Source organism: Hydra viridissima, unplaced genomic scaffold, assembly GCF_058129835.1.
Source record: "Hydra viridissima isolate aposymbiotic clone 2 unplaced genomic scaffold, HvirCarnegie_v1 scaffold_10, whole genome shotgun sequence".
Lineage (NCBI taxonomy): Eukaryota > Metazoa > Cnidaria > Hydrozoa > Anthoathecata > Hydridae > Hydra > Hydra viridissima.
The window spans coordinates 17911385-17936674 of record NW_028324309.1 but is presented as its reverse complement, the minus strand read 5'-3'; the positions used below and the strand labels follow the sequence as shown (position 1 = coordinate 17936674).

The window sequence follows — 25290 nt, the reverse complement described above, 5'->3', positions numbered from 1 at the left end:
TCCGGTGAAGGGATGGAAGAATGGTAAATTTGATGATGCACCATCTGGAATGTGTTAATGTAGATGGTGAACTCCGATCATTCGTCTTCCTTTTCCAACTCCAAAATCAATCCAGAACTCTTTCACTCCAATCATCTGGCTAAAAACAGAGAGAGCTAAACGATCACATCGGAGTCCACAGTGCGTATAGTTATAGTTAAGTTGCCTTTTTTCAGTGCATGATTAGCATAGAGCAAAAGACGGCTATCTGGCTCTTCAGCACTACATGGCGATATGGACGATGCATCTAAATCTTGTTCACTGGCACATGCAGTTTCTTCAATGGTACGAACAATAACTTTTCCGACTACGCACGGTGATTTAAACTTAGGATGTTATTGTGAGCATGCGCATTAAATTACACTATATAAAAAATAATAAAATATGGCAGAGCAGTTTTCCGTAAAAACTAAAAACTTTAGTGATTGATTTTCTTTCTAAATGTCTATTTAGTCTTCGCAATCAAAAAAGTAAAAAGAGTTTTTAAATTATATAGTTGATAAGCTCTTTATTAAATTAAAATAATAATAATAATAAGTCGTAAAGTACGATATTTTTTTGCTTAAAATAATTAAGTTTTTAGGTGAAAAAAAAACAGCATACCCTCAATCATTTAAAGAATATCTTGCGACTGAAAATGTTTTGGATTAAAATTAAAACACATTCTTATTCTCGATACTGTAAGGAAAAATTTTATGTTAATCATTTTCACCAGTCATTTTTTTAAATCGAGATAATTTATATAACGTTAGGCAAAAATTATTTTATTTTTTTGACTAAAAAAAATGTAAGGTTAGCTTATTTATGCCTAAGGATTGAAATAAATAAGGTCAATTTGAAAATGAAATTTAAATTAGGATTTTGTTTTTTCTTTTAAAATTTTAAAATTTTTAATAAATTTTCAACTAATTTTAAAATTCTTTTACAAAAATATTTGTAAAATTTTATTAACTCATTTCTCTTCTTTTTACAATTGGCTTTATATCTTTTGCTCTAGGGAGATTTCTTAAAAAATGTTCTTTAACAATGCTTTCTAGCCGACTACAACCCTTCATACGCCAGAATAATCTATTAAGATTGCTGAATTCGGCGTGTAAACTTTCACCACCTTGCTCATCATACACACCGATTCCTAATCTCCATTTTTCAATAAACTGATATACATGGTTTTCAAGTAAATGCATTTTAAGTGTTACAGAAGCTCTGGCCATGTAAATCTATAAAATTCCATGAGTTTTTTGATTGCTAAATCTAAAAATTGACGAGATTTTCTATTATACAATGCAAAAAGAAAAATAATACTCAATAATATCATACTATAAAAATAGCAAGAAGTAGTTTAGGTATTACAATTTACAATCAAGAAAAAAGTTTACAAGAGTAAAATCGAAAAAGTTAGTTAAATATTTACCAAGCTCCTGAATATAATTATCTTTGAAATAGTGTTTACTATTTATAATCTAATGACACTTAGAATAATATGAAAACAACTTTTTAAATTTCTGGCTCACATCGATAGATAATAAGTGAACACCAGTATCTATAAATCCAAGGTTTACAACTAGCTTTGGAATCGAATTGCATAAGCCAAGCAACGGTTGATGCTATAAATAAAAAAATATCAAAAAAAGTCAAATCAATTCATAAATCAAAGCATTATAAACATTGAGCTTTAAATATATTATTTTATGCAATACACTTTTTTATTACATATAATAAAACAGTTTATTGTATTTACACACACACACACACACACACACACACACACACACACACACACACACACACACACACACACACACACACACACACACACACACACACACACACACACACACACACACACATATACTTATCTTACATAAATTAGTATAAACATTAATTTTTATTTTTCTAGTAACTTATAAATTTAAGTGTTTACTAAAAATATCTCAATTTAACAAGTTATTACTTTTCCATAAGATTTAGTAGGTTTTTTATATTTTGTGGTAGGTCATTGATATATGCCCAAGGAGCTTGTTTAATTTCAACAACAGCATTATTATTTTCATTTTGAAATGTAAATGGTCCATCTAAAACAGCTAAATCATTTCCAGCCCATTCCTTTGCAACTACTCTTTGTTTGTTGTTTGAATCAGTTTTAATATTTTTCGAATTTAACCATTATTAATATACAAGCAATAAGTTTTGCAATTCTAAACAATTGTAAAAATGAACTACAAGTTCTCAATTAAAAAACGAAATTACAAAAAGTATTTTAAATTCCATATTTATATTTACCTAGCCATAGTTTTCAATTTATTCCAAGGAATACCCAAATCAGCTTTTAAAATAACCATTTCTTCTGCATTTAAATCCACTCTTCCAATATTGGCTTTGTTTAAAATTTTATTTGCTTCATCATTATCATGACTTTAACATTACAGCTGTTTGACATATTTTAGAGTCTTGAGAACTATCAGCTGTATGGTTGAATTGTTCTAATAAATATTTCTGTCTTTTTCTTAGAGTGCTATTACTACAGTTTGCGCTATCTTTATAAGCTTTGGGAGCAGAAACGAAACAAAGTGGCTGTAAATTAAACAAAACATTACTTCAAATAGAAAATAATATTTTATATTTTTTTTATAAGTTACATTTAATATTAAAAAAACTAAATTAAACTAATTTACTCTTGCTTAAAATGTAGATTGCATTAAAGTGATATAATAAAGTTTAAATACTACTAAATTCAAATAATTATAATTATATCTAGCGTAATAGAAAAGTAAATACTATTTAACTTGCTATAAAGTTAAAACATATTACTTACCCTAGGCCCACCTGATGAAAATTCTATTGTAGATGCTTTGGACTGATTCAACTTTTTTTTAATGATATGTAAAACAGCATCATTGGCTTCTCGTGCGATTTCATTTGTGTCAGTAGTTTGGTAAAAACTATTTATACTAACTAATTGGTTGTTTTCATTTATGATGTTATTTGATATTTTTCTGCAGTCGTGATTTTCAAAATTTTTGTCTTTTTTGTCACAATTCTTGCATATAATAGTTAAATGTTTTATAATTTCAGATATATGGACAGAATATGATAGGCTGTCAATTGTGATGTTAGTTTTACATAATGGACAATTTGAATCATTTTTTAATTTATCTTTAAAATTTGATAAAATGCACAAGCTACAGAATGAGTGTTGACAGTTCTTTAGCATGACAGGCTGATTCATAACTTCCCCTCAAATCTTACAAATACATAAAACTATATGTGGATTTAGTTCATGGTTTAGTTCTGTTAAAGTTTTTTTATCTTCTTGTATAGGCAATCAATCAAGAAATGATTTAATATGAAATTTCGCCCATTTTTTAATCTTTCCTGGTCGCCCAACATTAGATAGAGGTTTTCGACCAGGAATACCAAAAACACATTTGCATTCGACTGTTGGACATTTTACCCTGGATGACTGCACTGAGAATCTTCTGATACATTTGTTCCAAAAGCTTTATAAATTCGATCTATTTTACTGTCAGTTTTTAAACTGTCTTTTCCTGATGGGTTTCTACATATTCTACATACTCTGGATAGTTTTCGTTGGTGATTATTTTACGGAGTTTTTTTCGTGAAACCTACCCAATTCAAAAACATTATATTTTCTCATAAAAAAATGACTGGTAATAGGGACTATTTTTTTAATTGAAAAGATAAAAAGGAGGAGTTTTGTAAACAACTTACCAAAATGTTACAAAAATTTCAGTTCTTCTAAAATATAAGTGAATAAAATGTGTTAATTTCGCTAAAAAAAAAAAGCTTTGTTAATCCCAGTAAAGCAATTTTACTACTTCAAATTCTAAAAATTACAATACTCAATCAAGTTCATTTGTGATCGGTTTTGCTTTATTTTACAAGATCAAGTTTACCAACAACAAAAAAATACAAGCAAACGGGCAAACTGGTAAGCACTGTATAATGAAAGCTTAACACAGTTAATCAAAATAATGATATTTATATATTTGCAGCTAACGCATGCGCATAATAAAATCCCAAGTTTTAATAAGTATTGAATCACCGTGTAAGGATTGCATTAAAACGAATCTGGAAATTAGGCCGAACAGTTGCGTCTTATTGAAGTCCACAGATAGGAATTTGTCAAACTTTTTTGGAATAAGTGTACCCATTGTGACGTTTATGCGTTGCCCAAATCCATGATTTTCCCGTGTTTCGGACTTAAAGCTTTTTGGGAAATACCGATCAAAAACAATGTCAAGGCGCTGCACGGTTCTCAGAAGTCTGTCCACGAATGGTCCAATCACATTTTCGCAATAGTTAGAGAATGTCTTTGACGATCTCGGGTGAAGCATGTGTACGAGTGCTGCACCATCAACAATCAGAGCAGAAACCTTATAGTCAGGGTTGAAGTCTTGTTGCTTCTCGCTACCATACTGTTCCAAACAAATGAGAACATCTGATTCGCTGGTGGCTTTACGCTTCCTTCCGAATTCAGAAATTGACGGCGGATAACGGTTGTTTTCGTGTGAAAAGAAATACTCGACATCAGCAACACGATTTTGACTTGCTACATACATTTTACAAAATGTCAGGTTAGAATAATTCTGTTCTATCTCCCATTTTAAACGTTGGGAGAAAAGGAATTGTTAATTTTACTAAGTAATGATCACTTTTAAAATACATTTTATTTTTAAATTTTTTTTTCTAAATATAAATTATTTTAAGAGTAAGTTAGTTTTTAAAAAAGTAATAGTAAAATTTTAAGTAATCTTTACTTATAGAAAAAAATCAAAAACTTTCTTTCAACGTTTAAAATGGGAGATAGAACAAAGTAATTCTAACCTGACGAAAAGTAGTTGGAGTTATGTTTAAGATCAGTGATTTTAGTTTTATGTTTGGAAACTGGAATTTTCAAACTGTGGAACTATTCAAATTTGTTTTTTTTTCAAAGACTCATGGATTGACTTTTGTCTGGACACAAGACGGTCAGCTACATTTTTGTTTTATTGCTGTTGCCCTGTGATGTTGGCTTCTTGAACAGTTTTTTCGGCTGAATTGGACATTATAATCTTATGGTCGTCTGCTGACTGCAGTAACTGCTTCGCAAAAGGATTCCAATCATCGCGCATAGATTTCACCACTTCAGACACGTGATGAGTATAACGAGTCTGAAAACTATTTCTGTTTTCGTGATGGCGACGGTGTTGATTACCCAAAGAAGTAGAACTGAGAACTTCATTCTCAAAATCATTAATCATTTGAGAAATTTCTGGACCAACCACCATCCACTTAAGAAGAGTAGTTTTGTTATGAAGTACATTGATTGCTCCTCCGTCACTCTTGATCAACTTGTTGTTCTGTTCGTGAAGCTGGTCATCAGACATGGCAGAGAAGTCCGCGTTAGTTTTCCTACTTGGAAGTGGCCCTTTTTGAATTCCTTAAGCACGTAAGGGTGTCGGACAGATAGCTCTTCCAAGATCTTGATGAAAACCGGCAACCAGCGAGAGTAATTAGTTAGATCAAGTGCGAAGAACCACGGAGCAATCTGCTTTAGCATTCGCACGTACTCCTTGAAGTTTGACTCGCGAATACTGCGCACAAAACTCAGTAGCAGGCTCTCCAACTTCATAACGGTTTGCCAATAAAGAAACTGATTAGATTTGTTGCTTTTCCTGGAAATCCACTCTTCGAATGACTCAATCATGTCCTTACAATCTAGCTTATAAGCCTCATCACGAAGAATAAAAAAAGATGCCAGGCTCACTTTGTGCGCATATCTTTTTCCCTTTACGTGCGACGATTTAAGCACCAACTCACTCCTTCTAGAGCTAGCAACCTCTGCTTTTATGAACATTTCAGTCCAAACACTGCCCTTCAACCACTTTCCAATCATGTTTTGAAAGGCCATTTCAATGTGGAGTCCCTCCATCATAACGACTATTTTATCCTCCCCATAAACATCCGGAAACTTCCATTGTATATATTTTGCAACTGCGTACACAGGCTGATCACCAGTTATAACAGCACCTTGTTTGTTATTGACACCACTCGTTATCTATAATATAATTCCTACAGAAATGTTTAATGTTTAACGTCGTTTCGTCCTAGCTCAGGGCCGGTCTTAGGCCGATTTGACCGATTGCTCCAAATAGGGCCCCGCGCTTGGTAGGGGCCCCGCAATTTATAGCATATCATTATAAATGGCAGTAATTTTTTTTTATAAATTTCTATCAATCTTAATATAATTCGTACAGTTAACGTTGAACGTTTAATGCGCATGGTAACGTCTATTGTTATTTTTAGTTTATCTTAGTTATTGCGATATATGGTATAAAATATATTAGTTTCCAATCTACTTTCGAAAGTTCCAGAAGTACTTATTTCCGAAAATTCACGGGGCAAGCAATTAACATGGCGGCAGCTTTTATATTGTTAAAGATTAAGCTGTATTTACTTTTGAAATGTTTGTAATATATTTTTTGTTTGTTTATGCTATAATTATTTTTCATTTTGTTTACTATTAGTTTTATTTACTTTTGTTTAACGCAAACTTTTCTCGCTTTTCAGTAAATATTTTATATTTAAGACAATATAAATTTTATTGGATAATTTTAAGACTCTTAAAAAAAAAAAATAATCTTATAAAATAAAATCGTTTAATTAAACTGTTTAATTAAACTATTTTATTTTATTGTGCAATTTAGTAGTAAAAAAAGAGATAAGTTTTTAGTTTTGAAGAACACAAGACAAAATATGAGTAAAAGACAAAGGGACGTCGGTAGAAAATATCTAAGTGGTAACATGAAGAGAACCTTAGCTAAGGTAAAGAAAACTGAAGCAGAAAAAGAAAAAGGTGCGTTAGATAAATATTTGAGTAAATCAGTAGATCTGTTTGAAACTGAAAAATCAGACAAACAAGTCGAGTCAGACGACATTGAAACAAATATTTCTAAAGAAATTACATCAGAAGGTAGTAGCAGTTTTCTTTCTGGATGTAATGCTCAACAAAATACATCTGAATTATGTATAAATATATCTGTTAACACACACAAGGATAATGAGGATATTTCAGAATCAAGAGAAGAAAATTCAAACCCAGCACTATGTGATATTTTAAAGATAAAAGATGACCCTGCTACATGGCCAAATAAAATAAATCAAAATGTCAGAGATTATTTAGTGAACGAAGGACCCCCTAAGATCACTGTAGAAAATTTTCCGCAAAATGAAAAAGGGTTACATTTTTCGAAATTTCATTGTAAAAGAAAATTAAAAAATGGGGAAGTTATAGAACGACCATGGCTAATATATTCTGAATCATTTGATAAAGTTTACTGTTACTATTGCAAACTTTTTGACACAAATTCTGATTCTGCACTTGCTACTTCTGGATTTGACAGCTGGTCAAATATTCATACAAGATTAGAGGATCATGAAAAATCAAAAAAACATTTGCAATGTACACTTATTTGCTATGAACTGCAGCAAAGGTTATCTACTGGATTAACTGTTGATACATTAAATGAAAAATTAATAAGACAGGAAACAAAACGCTGGAATCAAGTCTTTGAGCAACTTGTTGCTTCTGTACAGTTTTTGGCAGAGAGGAACTTGGCATTTCGTGGGTCTGAAGAACAAATTGAAAATCCACATAATGGCAATTTTCTAGGCGTCATTGAATTGCTAGGAAAATTTGATCCAGTTATGCAAGATCATATACAGAAAATTATTAACAAAGACATTCATGATCATTATTTAGGCAAGACCATACAAGATGAAATTATTGATACTATAGGCCAAGCTGTTCTACAGGAAATTATTGCTAGAATTAAGTAGGCAAAGTATTTTGCAGTGATTCTTGACTGCACTCCTGATATCAGCCATCAGGAACAGATGTCAATGGTGCTAAGATATGTCGCTGATGGCACACACTCAGATGTCCCAGCAGGAATTTATGAACATTTTATAAAGTTTATTATAGTTGAGAGCAGCACTGGTGAAAATTTATTTAACACTCTTGTGAAAGAAATTGAAATGCTAGGACTAGATGTTGAAAACATCAGAGGACAAGTGTATGACAATGGAGCTAATATGAAAGGGCACAATTCTGGAGTGCAAGCACGACTTTTGGAAAGAAATTCACGAGCTTTCTATACTCCTTGTGTGTGCCATAATTATAATCTTGTTCTAGGAGATATGGCTAAAACGTGTTCAGATGCCATGACATTTTTTGGAACCCTGCAGCGTATTTACACCCTTTTTGCTTCATCTACAAAAAGATGGACTGTTTTTAAAAAGCATGTGAAATGCCTGTCTGTTAAACCATTATCAGAAACAAGATGGGAATGTAGAATGGAAAGTGTTAAAGCTGTACGATTTCAAGCCGCAGAAGTGTGTGATGCTTTAGAAGAACTAGCAAAAAGCACAAATGATGCTCAAGGGAAAAGTGAGGCTGAATCATTAGTAAGCCAAATGACAAATTATAGGTTTCTGATTGCACTATGTTTTTGGCACTCTTTATTGTTTCAAGTAAATTTTACTAGCAAGGAACTTCAAAGCAATACCATAGACATTGCCGCGGGGCTGACATCTTTTGAAAAATTGTTTGATTGGTTGAAGACATACCGAGAGACAGGCTTTGAAGCAGCATTGATTGATGGCAAAGAGCTTGCAAATGAGTTAGAAGTTGAACCCGTATTTCAACAGAAGCGCTGTTACAAGAAAAAGAAAATGTTTCTTTATGAATCTTCTGACGAACCAATTTTAGACCCCAAGACAGAATTCCGGGTAAATTTTTTCAATCAAGTTGCAGACAAAGCATTGCAATCTCTTCAACCACGTTTTATGCAGCTGAAAGAACACCATAAACTTTTTGGATTTCTATATAATTTTCAAAATATGTCTAAAGAAGATCTCAGAAAACATTCAGCCGACCTAGAAATTGCTTTGACAGACATTACAAAAGATATAGAAGGGTTCATGCTTTCCAAAGAAATGGAGGCAATTAAGCCAATACTGCCCGTTCAACAACAAAAACCCAAAGAACTCTTTAAATATTTGGCTTGTAATGATAGGTCGACTGCATGTCCAAATTTGTTCATAGCCCTAAAAATACTGATGACAATTCCAGTTACAGTCGCTTCCGGTGAAAGAAGTTTTTCAAAACTAAAATTAATTAAAACCTACCTTAGGTCAGTAATTAACCAAGAACGACTAAACAATTTGGCACTAATATTAATTGAATCTCCTATAAGTAGAGAAATTAATTATGAAAAAATTCTAAAAGATTTCGCAAGCAAAAAAGCAAGAAAGATCCACTTTGACTTATAGATTATTTGTTTATTATGACAATAACAAGAACTGTTTTGTTTAAATTCATTGTAATATTTTTATTATTGTTTATTTTATGTTGTTTCCGTGTTTTTATTATTGATTCGTTTGTGGAGTTATGTTTTTTTGTATAATAAATGTGTTTCAATAATTTTATTAATAGTAGTTATTGTAAAAAAAAAAATCAGGTGGGCCCCGCAAGCATTCGTTAAATTGGGCCCCGCAATTCGTAAGGCCGGCCCTGCCTTAGCTACTAGGTTTTGAAAGTGCGCGTTTTCTAAATACACGCGGTCATTAGAGAAAGATCTCTTAAGCCTGTTAATACTTTTTTCCTATTTGAATTTAATTATTAGTTTAGATATATTGCATAAAGAATCATAAAGATAAATAATTATCGTTCAGATCGTATTATAATTGAAGTAAGTATATAAAATAGTTATATATACATTTTTATTAGATAAAGTAGAAAGAATTTAAATTTTTATTAGATAAAGTAGAAAAGATTTAAAGTAAAAAGGATTTTAATTTTTGAAATTGTTTATATTTTTTTTGTTTTAGTTTTTCTTTTAGCAGCTTTCTTTTTACTAGCAAAAAGCAACCCGTAATATGGGTTTTGGTCGGTCTGTTACTTAATTTATAGTATTTTATTTTTAAGAAGGAAAATAGGAGAATGGATGTTATTTAAAGTTATAGAAATGCTATTTCCAAAAAATGGTTATTGCTACTTTGAAATTTCTGTGATGCTATTAACTACTTTTGTTCTTTCTTAGAAAATTTAGAAAAATAAATTAAACTTTTGTGCCAACACTGACATGGTATGTCGCATCTTATTGTATGTAAAGGTTAAATTTGTTATGAGGATTAAAGTTCTAATGAAAAAACAAAGAAGGTAAAGAGTATTGTTTGTAAATATATATTTTGTTTACTTTGAATCTTTTTAAATTTTCTCGCATCATTTTTAAAATTTTTGTTTGCACACGTTTATTGTTTGCATATGTGCTTTTTTGATATGTAAGTGTATGTGGTAATATGTGTTATATAATTGTTTTCAAAATGTGTTTAAATATGTATATAAGGTATATATTTAACCTTATAAACAAATTTAAACACATTTATTGTGTCTATAGTTGGTACATATGTTTATTTTATGTTGTTTCCGTGTTTTCAAAGTGCTGTGACTTGGTAAACGTGTAGAGCAAGATTTGTTAACTTAGCCAGTCAAGTGATGTTCTTTTAACAGAGGGCTACATGATAGTGTTTAGTGTCAAACTGTTACTGCTTTAGGTCTAGCTGTTTTCAAGCCTTTATTATTAAAGATTTTGGAATCATGATGTTTCAGCATAAATTGCTATAATCGCTGTAAGTTGCTATAATCTCCCTTCACATAATGAAGTTGCAGTTGTATTTGTTGGTGATGATGGTGCACCACCTGCTTCCAGGGAAGTTGTCATTTACCCAAGAGGTCATCCTGTTAAAACTATATCAAGTATGTCTGCCAACTTAGATACTATGGTTTATCCTCTATTTTTTCCGAGGGGGAATGCTGGTTGGCATAATCAATTGGTTCACAACCCTGAACGTGCTACATTGGTTAAAAGCATGTTACATTATCTCAGTATCACAATAATAAACTTTCAGTTATAAGAAAATTAATTATAAACTTTCAGTTTAAAGAAAACTTTGAAGATGCTATGGCTATAGTTAAAAAGTATGGTAAACCAAATCTTTTTATTACTTTCACTTGCAACCCAAAATGGCGCGAGATAACTGAAAATTTATATCCAGGTCAGACAACAAATGATAACCTGATTTGGTTATTCGAGTATTTAAACTCAAATTAAATAACCTTCTCAATGACACTTTTAAGCACGGTGTATTAGGGAAAGTTGTAACACATGTTCAGGTTATTGAGTTTCAAAAGTGCGGTTTGCCACATGTTCATATTTTACTTCACTTTGCAAATGATGATAAGCTTGAAACAGCACATGATATCAATAATTTAATTTCTGCAGAAATTCCAAATCGGATTTTTAAGCAAGATTTTTATGACATTGTTAAAACTTGCATGATTCATGGTCTATGTGGCTTACTGAATCCGAATTCTCCCTGCATGAAAGATGGGGTGCGCAGCAAAAACTATCTTAAGGAATTAAATACTAACTTAGTAGCAGTTCATAATGGTTATCCACGCTATAGACGTCGTGATAATGGTTTGGTTATCATTATTAAAGGTAACAATGTAGATAACCGCTGGGTGGTACCTTACAATCCATGTTTATAAAAAAAATATCAAGCTCACATTAATGTTGAAGCTTGCATTTCTGTTAAGGCTGTTAAATATTTGTACAAATACATATACAAGAGTCACAACTGTGCCAATATTTTAATAAATGAACAAATTAATCTTGATGAAGTAAACACTTTTTTAAATTGTCGTTATGTTAGTGCACCTGAAGCATTGTGGCAAATTTTTGAGTATCCAATAAGTCATATGTCACACACTATCATACGCCTTAAATTTCATCTACCTGAAAATGAATTAGTGTATTTTAGAGAATGAGCAGAACAAATGGCTTTAGATCGTGCAGCTCAACGTGACACGCACCTAACGGCATGGTTTAAGTTAAATACTTAAAATAAAAGAGCATATTGCTATTCGTATGTAGACATTCCTTATCACTTTATATTTGATAATAAACATTGTAAATGGAAGGTTAGATAAAGGGGTGGTAATAAGGTGATAGTAAGAATGTATAAAGTTAATCCTACTGAAGAATTGTTTTTTCTTAGACTGTTTCTTTTGCAAGCAAAAGGAGCAACATCTTAGGAGGATGTGCGTACTGTTAATGGTATTGTCCTTGAAACGTTTTGTGAAGCATGTGTTTTGAAAGGTTTGTAGCAAGATGACACTGAATGGCGGAATACTCTTTCTGAGGCGGTTTTAACACGTATGCCAAAGCAAATTAGACAGTTGTTTTCAATTATTTTCACCTTTTGTAAGCCTGACAGTCCTTTACATCTCTGGAATACATACAAAGCATTTATGATGGAAGATTTGATTCACCGCTCAGTCCCACTTCTAATAGCTGAACAAGCTACTCTTCATCAAATTGAAAAGATTATTAATCAGAGTGGTAAAATGCTGGCTGATTACAATCTACCTGTTATTGATGAGCTTATAGGCTTAAATCTAGAAAGTTTTGATGAAAATGTTCAACAATCTACTGACATAGCCAATCGAATGAGACTGTTGCTTAATGTCAATCAATTAAATGTATGTAATGCCATCCTTGCTGCACTGAATGAGCAACCAAGTGTAGAAAATCAACATTCTAGATTGTTTTTCATAGATGTACCAGCTGGTAGTGGAAAACTCTTTACTTAAAATTATTTGATTGCTGAAACCAAAAGTAGGGGCTTAAAATCTGCTACAGCTGCATGGACTGGCATAGCAGCAACTCTTCTTACAAATGGATCTAAATTGCATGGCTTATTCAAACTTCCTTTTCCAATTTTGGATAATAGCTCATGTAATGTAACTCCTAATTCTATACACGGGCGTTTAAAGACAAGTTGGTTTGTTTTTGCTTGATGAAACATCCATGATACCTAAACATACCTTAAATGCAATTGATAGGTTGTTTAAAGATAATTGCAACTACAACTTTCCGTTCGGAAAAAAAATCATTCTTTTTGGTGGTGACTTCAGGCAAGTTCTGCCTGTTGTGAAAAGAGGAGAACCAGCTGAAATAAAAGAATCGTGTATAAAATGTTCTTTGCATTGGCAATGGGTGCAGAAGTTTGCATTTACTGAAAGCATGAGAGTACAAGATGGGTAAGGTGAATTTTCCCAATGGCTACTAAAACTTGGGAATGGAAAAATACTTGTCAAAGAGGAGGGTCCAATTAAAGGATGCATTGAAATACTAAATCAGTGCATTATTAGAGAAAATGAATCGATTGTTGAAAAGATTTTTGGAGATGCTGATCAAAATGATCAAAATGATTAATCTAAACGCGTGATTTTAACACTAACTAATGTTGATTCATTATCAATTAATGAAGAAGTGCTTAAATGTGTACTGAGTGAGGTCAAAATTTATTTAAGTGCTGATCAAATTGTTACTGATGACCTTCATGATAGAAGTAACTTTCCCGTTGAGCTTTGGAACAGCTTAACTCCTGCAGGTATGCCACCTCATTGTTTAAAATTGAAAATTGGTTGTGCAATTATGCTGATTAGAAATTAGATCTCAAAGCTGGATTATGCAATTATACTCGAATGAAAGTTTGTGCTCTTCAAAACAATTATATTGATGCAGAGGTTTTGTCAGGTGTTTCTGGGGGTAAACAGGCTTTTGTTCCTCGAATTTAGTTGGCTCTATCAGGTTCTAATTTACCTTTTGTTCTGAAACGTTTTCAGTTTCCTTTCAGATTGGCTTATTCAATGACAATTAATAAAAGTCAAGCCCAAACATTTGATAGAGTTCGGGTATATCTCAAAAAACCGTGTTTCTCTCATGATCAACTATATTTTGCATGTTCAAGAACTAGAGCATTTAGTAGTTTGTTTTTCAAAATTGATAAACATCTCATTCAAGGTATGGTAGGTAAAAAGTGTTACACAAATAATGTTTTATTTTCTAATGTTCTTAATTTATAGTCTTTAGATTTTTATATCGAAAATTTACTATTTGTAGGTTTTGAGCACATTTAGTATATATAACATTATTCTTTTAATATTTTTTTCATAGTTTTTGATAAATATATCTGTCATTTGATATTGTTATAAAATGTGTTTATATGTGTTATATAAAACCATATTTGTTTATAGTTGTATATATGTTTAAATTATGTTGTTTCCAAGTTTTCAAAGTGGTGTGACTTGGCAGTATGTTAAGCAAGATTGATAACCTTGCCAGCCAATCGATGTACTTATAGCAGAGGTGTTACTTGGCAGCATTTAGTGCCAGGCGGTGTTACAACTTTAGAGCTAGTTTGTGTTGTCTAGCCTTTTTTAATTATTCTGGAAACACATAATAATGTCTGTTAATGTTTAGCGTAATGTGTATGAGAGAGTATGCAAATTTGATCTTTAGATCTAGGTTGTATTAATGTCCTAAAGTAATTGAATAACTAATATTGAAAATAAAAACGAATATGTTTTTATTAACATGTTTGTTTAGTAAAAAGATAAATATAATTAACTTTAAATTGGTTTTCTTATTTTGCCTTTCATACTTTAATTTGGTTTGTTATTTTCGCTGGATTTAACAATCAAAGGTGTAAATATTCTATTGTTAAGTGTTATTGTTGTGATGTTTTGTGTTGATATTCATTTTTAACAATAAAGACCATCACGTTGGTGGCTATTGTCACCAACGTGATGATGTCTATTGTTAAAAATGAATAGGTAGTTTCATTATTGGAACATACTGCTTTTATTTATTTACTAAAAGCCAAGACAACATTATGCTAAAAATGCAATTTTTTTTTTTTAATATTTTTTATAATATTGTTAATCCTTTTGTACTTCGAAATAGATTTTATAGTTACATTTTTGATAAATGTTTATATTAACTGTCATGTCAAAATAGGTTACTATAAATAGGTTAATCGATTTTCAGTTTTTATGTGGTGTTTTTTTGATTTGTTTTTTTTTTGTTGTTGATGTATTTATGGTATCATAATTCCTTTTTTTTTTTCTTTAAGTATTACGATTTACGCTTTTATACGATTTATAAAAAAAAACCTGATTACCTTTTATTGTAATTTTTTGTCAGATAAAATGATATAAATATAAGCAATTAGTTCAATTTTTTTTAAAATTTTCTCTATTTATGCCTTATAATTTGTTGTACGTAACTTAGGGGATCTTTTTAAACGGGGGGGGGGGTGGGGGGTGGTGAGTATTTTAGTTGTGCGTATTTGTCAAATATCGAGTTACTTAAATTTTAAAAGGTGTTTAACTAATTAATTAGCTTAGTTTGCATTAGCAACACTTTTGAGGAAGAAAAAAAATCTTATTTATGTTAAATTCTTATATATATTAAAATGAAAAAATTCTTTTACATGTAAATTATTGTTTTACATTTTATTATTCTGGTAAAATTTCTTCATCAAAAACTTGATTACTCTTAATAAAAATAACTCTATTCTCCTTACCACCATTAGGACAAAAACGGGGAAAGGAGGTCCTTTATTAGTGTCAAAATATTTTAGAAAATTAAGTTTCGAGTAACAAAAGGAATTTTTAGTAAATGGTAGCAAATTACCGTTTACTACAAACTATTGAAACAAAGAGGCTATATATAAAAATGGTCAGATTAGTGCCATATATAGTAATGGTCAAATGATCACCTTTTTTTAATAACTTTATTTAGTTGTGTGTATTTAACGTTTTAAAGTCAATTTCCTTTTTTTTAAAGAAATATGTATCAAGTGGATACCAAAAAATTAATTACTCATGTGTAATTTACGTTCGCTTTATATTAATCTTATTAGTTAAAGTTCATTTTATAAAAAATACAACAAGAATTTAGCTTTACTTTTTTGTCAATTAAAAGCATGATTAAGTGTTATTATTTTGTGTTATTATTTATTATTATATTGTTTTGAACTTACTAATGTCGAGGAAAATGGTTCTGCCTTACGCTGATATGACCTATATCAGTTGTAAATTACTCAAATAATGTTAAATAATTGGTAAATTATTATACCTCCGCATACTTTTTATTGTAATTTTACAGATGGTTTAAATTTTTCAATTTGAAGGCGTTTTTCTAAAAGGGTATAGTTAAGGTTTCGCAACTTTAAAATATGGAAAACAGCCATTATAAATTAAGTAACAGACGGACCATAACCCGTATTACGGGTTGCTCTTTGCTAGTTTTTTATATTACATGCATCAAATGGCGTACTGTTGCTGGAGGCTGAATGTGATCTGTTAGCAATGGCAATAGTGTCTTATGAAATGGAAAGGTTACTGGATGAATATTTCTTTCCGAATGGAAAGCAGCGAATGAAGTTTTATTTGTTGATGTGTTATACACAGACTCCTCCACAGAATTTAGCCAAGGTGTCAACTGCTCAATGGTTATTGGGTTACTAGCAATAGGTGATGCATTCACGGTGGTCATAAGTGGTTCGGAAACAACATTATTCGTTGTAGGGAGAGTAGTGCATGCATCTGGCAATTTACTGTTGACTTTCATAGACCAAAGGAGTCCACCTGAAGAGGATTTTGAATTCGAATGGGGAGTATCCGGATGCTGAATAATTGTGACGCTAGAGCCATGGAATGAATCGTTAGATGTAGCTGAAGTTGGGTTGTAATCAATATTGTCTATCGCAGCTGTCGTAAAAACACCTTCAGTCGGGCAACTTGGTATCACATGACCTATTTGCTCATAAAATTTCCACATTTCATTAGTCAAACTTGATTCAATTTCTTGAACTCAGTCATATGAAATACTAAAACCTAGAGAATTCAATTTGTCGACAACTGATCTTTTCCGAGTGCAGTTATGGATCATCAAACCAAGGTACACGGCCAATAGAATTTCTTGGTTTGCTTGATGACGTATTTGTTGAGGTCTCTTGGCTCTGCTGCACTTTACACTATTAAATCGAATTAACTGTGCAATGGAATAAGCTGCTTCCTGCTCGGGTGCGGAAGCAGGTGAACCAATGTCAATATTGTAGCCTCCTAAAAGAGTATTAACAAAGTTTACAAGGGAAGGTGGCACACAATTACGAGATCCAAAGTCGTTTATAAGCGACCCGCTGAATTTGGGAAACTCTCTAAACATATCTCTACGGAGAATACCAGCTGCCCGAACAATTCAAATGCCGTCCGACTTATTGTTGAACTTATAAGCATCACGTATGGCATTACCCACATCTGGCTCAAAGCTTAAGATGACTTCTTTACCACACTTGTCTTCCCTCAAACCAAGTACTAAGGAAATTAAACCGTCCTTCAGTCTAGTTCGGTTGATAGACTCAGACTGAACTCCGAGACACGACATACAATCTGCACAAAGGTTAGTGATGTCAGACAGTTTAAAAACAGGGGATGATGTTCTATAAAGAAATATCTCTTCCAAGTAACTAACCAATTCCGCAATGACAGAGATAAATCAATCGATAGAGATTGTGTTCATCATTGCTAAAGGAGCGCTCATGACTGCGGGTCCTGTTGAGAAATCCCCTGTAACAGTCTTTATGATACTTGACTTCGAGTGCTATGAAATCTTGGTTTGCTATTTTGTTAAGCAGCTTTGTGTCCTGCATTTCAATGGCTAGAGCATACACTTTTAGGCCAATTTCTTTTGTGCTTGCCTGTACCAAGGGGTTACCAGTCACAGATTCACCATCACAAAACAAACAACAAATTTTTATGTCAACTGCTTCACATGAGGATCGCATGCACCTAGCAGAGCTCTGGGCGTTTTCAGAATCATCTTGCACATTTTGGTTTCTCTCAATGATTCTCTTCAGTTTCTGAGAGTCATACTTGTTTCGGCAAAGCTTGTGGTTCTTTGCTTTATTAACAATTAATGCGTGCAATAACTTCTTTCCATCACTTATTTTATCCAAGCGAATATTTGGTGGCAAAGCTTCATGATTATCGAACTCGGTTAAGTTTTCACTTAGAGTTTTATAACCTGCCTCTTTGGGAATTATAAGAGGTTCGGGTGAAACGCGCTGACACAAAATGCACAATTCCCGATTGATATCACACACAGGAACAAGTACCTCAGGAATTTGTGTGACATCAACAAGCTCTACTTTTCTTCTTTTACTGGTAGACATGATTGTTATTAAAACTGAATGAAATGAAAAGCGCATGACGAGCATACAGAGTAATACAATATCAGAGCAAACAAGTAAATACCTTAAAAAAATAATTTACATATATACAATTAAAAATCTTGGTAATATTATTAATTATATTACCAATAGTAATAATGATAATAATATTAATACAGTAATTCTAATAAATAAAACAAATCAATATTACGTTCTATGCAATAATCATTTATACATACATTGTTACAGTTACAAACAGTAAAAAATTGACAAAACAAAATAACTAAAGATGACATAAAAACAACTGCTGCTGAAAAAATTATATAAATTTAGTAAATATATTAATCATAATTGTTAAAACAGGAAAACCATAATATATTGCACTTATAATAACACAATAAATAAAAAAAAAACAACAGAAAAACACTGTGAAAAAAACCAAAACCAAAAAAAGGGATAAACATTACAAACAAAATTACTGCTAAAAAAGTACAAAGCATAATAATGTTATCAAGCAAACTAGTAACAATAAATTATTCATAAAACATAGAAAGAAGAAAAAACACTTTATAAAACTAACATGATAAATAACATGTAAATAATTAGCAAATGATTTTAATGATTAGCAACAAATAATAAGTAAAACTATATGCACAACATATACTAAAAACTAAAGAAAAGAAAATATCATTACATAACGGAAAATATCATTGCATAGCTAAATAAAACTACCTTAAATTAAATCATAATATGAAATGAATAACTAACAAAATATGAAAAAGTAAATACAATATAAAATCTTGTTATGCCATGTTTTCCCAAATTTTCGAATGTTTTCTTTCCTTTTTTATTCATTTTTAAATTTTTTTTTTGTTTACTTTTATTTTCGTTACTTTTGTAGATTGTTTTATATCCTTTCAAATAGCACGTTCTTTTTTCTTCTTTTTAGATATTTCGTTTTTTCTTTATAATTGATTTTATTTTTAAATAACTAAAGGAAAATTTCTCCTGATTTATTAATTTTTCTTTTTCTTTTTTCACTGTTTAAAAAATTATTTATAGTCCTTAATAAAAAGTGTCCACCGTTTGCGATGTCATTGCAAAGTTCAATCGTTAACAACCTGCCATGTTTGTATTTATTCGTCCGAATTTGGTTATTACTACAACCGTGACGTAATATAATGGCGCCAACAAGACACAAATCTTTTTTATTTTTAAAGACCAATTAAACAAATTTTATTCGCTTAACGGTTTGTATTTCGATTGTTTTACATACAGGAATATATAACCTTTAGTTGTGCAAAAGGATTTGTTGGTGTCCGGCAGTGAAATATTGTTACGTCAAAAAACATCAACCAACTGCAGTATTAGACTAAAAAGTTAGTCGGCTAATTTTAGTTAAGGATTTTTTAGTTATGTTAGTAACAATTTTTAGTTTTGGTCACAACACTTGTTTAGAAACATCATTATTTGACATTTACATTCATATGAAACATTTTAAATGGGCTAAGTTCTTTCATTGCTAATGACACCCTTGAATTAAAAAACAACACATTATAGATTTATTTGAGGAGAATCACCCTCTTTCTACTTCATGCAAAACTGGAAATATTGCTAGTCCACGTTGTTCCGGTAGGCATACACATTTCCTAATAAAGGAAGCTCTATAAAGGATCTTACTCTTCAATTTTACTTTGCTTCGATGTGGAAGTAACACTATGTTTAGATATGAAGACCTAATCTGCGTATTATACACATTTCCCAAGTGCCTAATTTTTCTACATCACATAAAAAAGAATCATCTGATATGATTTCTTTTACAAATGCTATGCTGTTATTTTTAAGAAGAAAGCAATTATCTTTTCCTCCACTAGATATCTTGGTTGAGAGGTTTTTTTTTGTTAGAAACCCAAATGAACTTTCCCATTGAGTTTGTCTTTTTACAATTTGTGCAACTGGATTACAAGAACCTTTTACAGCTTTTTTTACACGCTGAAGAAAATTTTCATAAGGAAAACATGATATTGTGTTTAATGAACTATTATAGTTTAAACAATCATCAGGCAAATGTAATAGATTATGAATATTGTACACTGTAAATGTATTTCCATAGATATATTTGGAATTATAAACAAACTGTGTTATTAAACTCCTTGCATAACCAATATACTGCATCCGAAAGTTATCATCAGACTGTAACATAATACTTATTGCAATTCTTAACGCCAAGAAATGCTTGTATAAATCTTTAGATAAGATGCATCGTAGAACAACTGGACCGGTATACAAAAGAAATTGACGAAATTCAGTTGCCTTCCATCGATCTAAGTAATTGAGACTCCGTGGGTGACGTACAAATTCACTTGGCATGTGTCCATTCAATGATAGGAGACAGCTTGAAATTTCTTCATACTGATGAACAGCTATTTTACCACCAGGACCTATTTTCCAATAATTCAATAACCTACAGACAACACCTAAACATAAAAGATGCATGTAGTCCGAAGGGAAATTATTGATCATATCTAAATTAATCAAAACTAAAGGAGATATAGATGTTTGATGGTGATAATATACAAAGTTTTTAAAAGTTATGTTTTCCCTAAAAGGATAATCAATCTCATCGTTAAAAACAACAAGAACTTCATGTGTTCCATGAATGCAACATCTTTCACAAAAGTCATAACCAGTGTGGGATATGATACGTTTCAAAAACTCTCTGGCACGGGTATCACACAAAAAACACTTAACCTTTACATCATATTGGTTACCATTGATTGATGCACTATGTTTCATTAACTCAATTAACTCTGCAACAAAGTCCTCTAAATAATCATAAATTGAATCAGGTTTTTTGTTTCCACAATACAATGCAACAACAAATATATCAAAGCCACCAAAAAAAGCTAAAATTGGCCACAACTGTGTACTGCTTGGCTTATACAATGGCAAACCATCAACACTAAAACATAATGCAATGCATCTTTCAGTGAAATTGTGATGCAAAAATATTGTTTCTAAACCTTTTTTAATATCTAAATAGGTAAATGTACCTCCAAATTTTTGAATAATATTTTCTTTCCTTGGAGTTTGCAAAAATGTTCTGGCATCTTTTGGAAGTTCAAGCCCTTCTTCAAAAAGTATATTAAGAAGCTCATTGATAGAAGCTCTAGTCCATCTGTTACGAATGGAGCAAGCAGTAAGTTTTTGGCAAAGGCTATAACTAGAATCATCAAGTTTAGTATCATTATCATTGCAGTGTGGCTCAAGACAGGTACTTCAGATTCATATGATTCATCAGCATCTGAAAGAGTACATGAATCATTATCATTGTTGCTATCAAATTCACAAAGAATGCAACTGCTATTTGAATGTTCAGAGAGATTTAATTCAGCACAGACTAGATTTTCATGTTTTTTAATCACAAAAAGTTCTTCAAAATTAAAATCTAGTAATCCAAAAACTTTTTTATTTGTAGTTTTCCATTTTCTTACATAAGCTGCCATTATTATAATATTAGCTGTGCTTTTTAAAAAAATGACGGACACTTTTGTGAAATAAATACATTTATTAACTAAAAAACACATAATACTTAACATATATTAATCAGTTACAGTCTTATTAAGTCATCATTTACTATCCAAATTAGTTTTAGTTAATGCATTGTTCAATGTCAATCAAAGTGAATCAAACTAAAATCAAATTGAAAAAATTTCTATTAGTTATTAAAATTAGTTATAGTAACCAATCTTAAGTTTGTTATATAATATAAATAATATAAATAATTTTACATGGAAGTAAAAACTAAAGTAAGAATCACTTTGATATTAATAATAATAACAACAACCATAATATAGTACCAGTGTATAGGTTATACACTGTTATTTTTTTGCAGTAAATAAAATTTAAGTGGTATGTTTTTTTTATTTATGTTATCTTTTTATGTTACCTAACAGTGACCTAAATAGTAATTGAAAAATCTTCGACGAGTTCACAATTACTATTTAGGTAACTGTTAGGAAACATAAAAAGATAGGATATAAATAAGTAAAAAAAATACTCAGATCCAAGAGTAAGAATCGCCATTTTTGAAATCCATACTTTTTTGCACCGTTTATAAAACGTTCAAAGAAGGTCATGAAAAGTAGTAGCGATCAATTTACTTATTTCGTTACATTTTCGGGACAAACAAGAAAAAGGCGTTCATAAGAGGCTCTGTTATGGTTTAGATGTGAGAAGTAGCTTAAGTTTAGGAAAGTTTTCATACGTTATATACTTTTGAACGATGTAAAAAAGTATAAGAGATATAGGGGCTGTGTTAAAAGAAGAAGAATAATATTGTTAAACCAAAACACTAATGATAAATCCGGATTACAAACAATTAATATGAAAACCTCACACTAACAAAGCTGAATTATTGTTTCATTAGCTAGGAAATCTTCTATTCGGAAATTTTGACATGGAAAAAAAGAAAAACATACTTATTGACGAGCTTTTATATCCTAGTTGGTTAATAAGGTTGGAAAGCATGTTAATACTATATTTAAGTATTGAATTTCTTTCCTTTATGTTATACTTCCTTTGATATCTCGGTGTTGTTTTTGTACCTTACAGTATTAAACGACTTAATGTGGTTTGCGTAGCGCAACTTAAAAGGTGGATCACTAATCCCAATACAAACTTTATCTAATTAGTTCGGAAGGTTGGAAGAAATAACAGTTAGGCAATTTTGGTGTCGGGGATAATCCAAACTGCTGATACAGTTCCAGGTATTCTTATTTTGAACTGATTTTTCGTCGATTATTTTGTTTTTATGCCAGAAATTAATGATTATATATTAGCGTGCAGCTATAACAAACTTTTAAAATGTTTCTGCTAAATATCCTGTTCAAAAATGGTTTGTTGAATGCTTGTTTATTAAATCAAGATATGATTTGACAACTTTTGTGATCACATTTTTTTTAAATAGTGGGTTGAAGCATATAATTATAGGCTTGCGGTTGTAGTTTTTGCATTTTTCATTAGATGTATCCTTATTATTATATTTCAACTTACAGCTATAACCTCCTTGATATAATGTTTCTTCATAACACGTAGCTTCTTTGCATTTCTTATTGAATATCTTCTCATCGGATAATAACCTTGATAACCTGTGTTCTAATTAAATGGGTATTTGTTTAATAATATTAAGAGGGTGGTTTGACTCCTTTTATGTATAGGTTATTTGATTCCCTGGCCTTCAGTAGGGTTGGTAAGTAGATTATTTTGGATTTAAATGATATTCAGAAAGATAACAATTTTTAAGTTGCATTTAATGATAAGTTTCAAGCTATATTCTTTAAACATTTTTGTGATTGTTTTTCTTAACTCTTTCCGTTCTGGCCGTTAGGGATAAGATTAGAGTTAACGTTTGGGTTATTGGTAGGGTAAAAATGCCAACGAGGGAATCATTCGGTTGTAACGTGCGGCCAGGTGTACGTGTCTAGTTGTCTCGTTACATCAACCTTGAGGAGTTTTCTGATAGGTCTTACGCTTTGGGCTCAGTTAAACGGCCTGCATCCATCGTAAGCACTATCTCTACCGTTAGAAAATTGTTAATCAGGCGTTTGTAAGCTTCAAAAACCATCCCTTTGAGTTTAACGCGAACGTTTCCTAAAAACCACTCGAGATAGAGGTACATACAGAGGTTTGTTACGGTAATATCCTGTCGTTTTCCATCTTCTTTCTTTCCTCAGCATTGCAAACGGATCGGCCGGTCTCTTTGGTTACGAAAAAACGTCTGGTTTCTAAACTCGAACGGTTAATCCTAACCCTAACCCTACCCCTACCCCTAACCCTAGCCCTAACCCTAAATGAGTGAGTTGTTTTTATCTTCGATATTACATTCTTATTCAAAGCAAAACTTAAAGCTTAAAACTATGATTAACTTTCTGAGTTTTTATGAATGAAATTAAAATGAAAGTCTGAGGAAAAATAGAAAATAAATTTATCGGATAAATTTTTTTTTTAATGCAGGTGCCAATACTTTGTAAAACAAATATATTCAAACTCTTATATATCTAAAAAAACTAAATACTGTATTTTTTTCAAACAGTTTTTCTATGTTTCGCTAAATTATCTAAAATGCTTTCATTCTCTGGAATATTTTTAATCTTTATGATTAAATTCAATTTTTTTTCGCATTAATGAATACTTTTGTGTAATACCCGCCACTTGTTTTTAAAACTTTCTGCGCCTATTTCTGTCATTTCAAATTAAATGTTATTTGTAAACGATATTATTTATAGTAAAAGACGCTATTTATAGCTCGACAGATTCCTAAAATAGTTCAAAACTGTTGTTTGTATTAACAAAATTGCGCTTTCTTAGTCATCTGTAACTGCATCATTTGTAATTACATCAGTGCCATTGAAAAAAAACACAGCTTAAAAAATACCATAAACTTAACAATTATAATAATAGTAAAAACTTTCCAAAAACTAAACTGTGAGCTCATTAGTAATAATACTACATTCGCTATACCACTATGTTACTTAATACTTTTTAAATAAAACCTGTGCAATTTTTTTTTAACTATAATCTATTAAAAATCCGTTACTAATTACACTTTAAATTGAAATTAAACATATTGCTTGAAAATAACTAATAAGTCTGAAAATACTTCATATCCACCATTTTCATAATGAAATTAGCCTTAGTTCTGATTTAGTTTTCCTCATGTAAGCTGTAATATGAAAAATTTTTTATTTCTGAATTTTTAATTTACTTTTGTTTCGTTTCTTGATATGTTTGATTCTTTAAATTTACATTAATTTTATCATTTCTTATTTAAATTAGCTGAAAATATGTGACATTAGCAATAACATATCATAATGAAACTTGGAATATCGCTTTAAAATTTATATATTCGTTTTGTTGCCTTTTTAAGCAGTTTGAAACTTTCAAAACTGAAGGTGCAGTATTAAGGGATATTGCTTTAAGTTTTCTTTATGTTGCATGGAGCTAATTTCAAACTTTAGGTACTGAAAAGTGTATATGCAGTTTAAAACAACACGATGTAAAATTTTAAAAAGTTCGTGGAGACCAAATCTCTATTTTTAAATA

General features: G+C 30.9%; 3 pseudogenes; all 3 read right to left on the bottom strand.

Annotated features, from left to right (window-relative positions):
- Positions 1-986: 986 nt before the first annotated feature.
- On the bottom strand, positions 987-4619 carry LOC145185199 (uncharacterized; annotated as a pseudogene).
- A 409-nt stretch (positions 4620-5028) lies between these two features.
- Positions 5029-18189, bottom strand: LOC149883457 (uncharacterized; annotated as a pseudogene).
- Positions 18190-19762: 1573 nt separating this feature from the next.
- LOC149883456 (uncharacterized) lies at positions 19763-21773 on the bottom strand (annotated as a pseudogene).
- Between the last annotated feature and the right edge of the window lie 3517 nt (positions 21774-25290).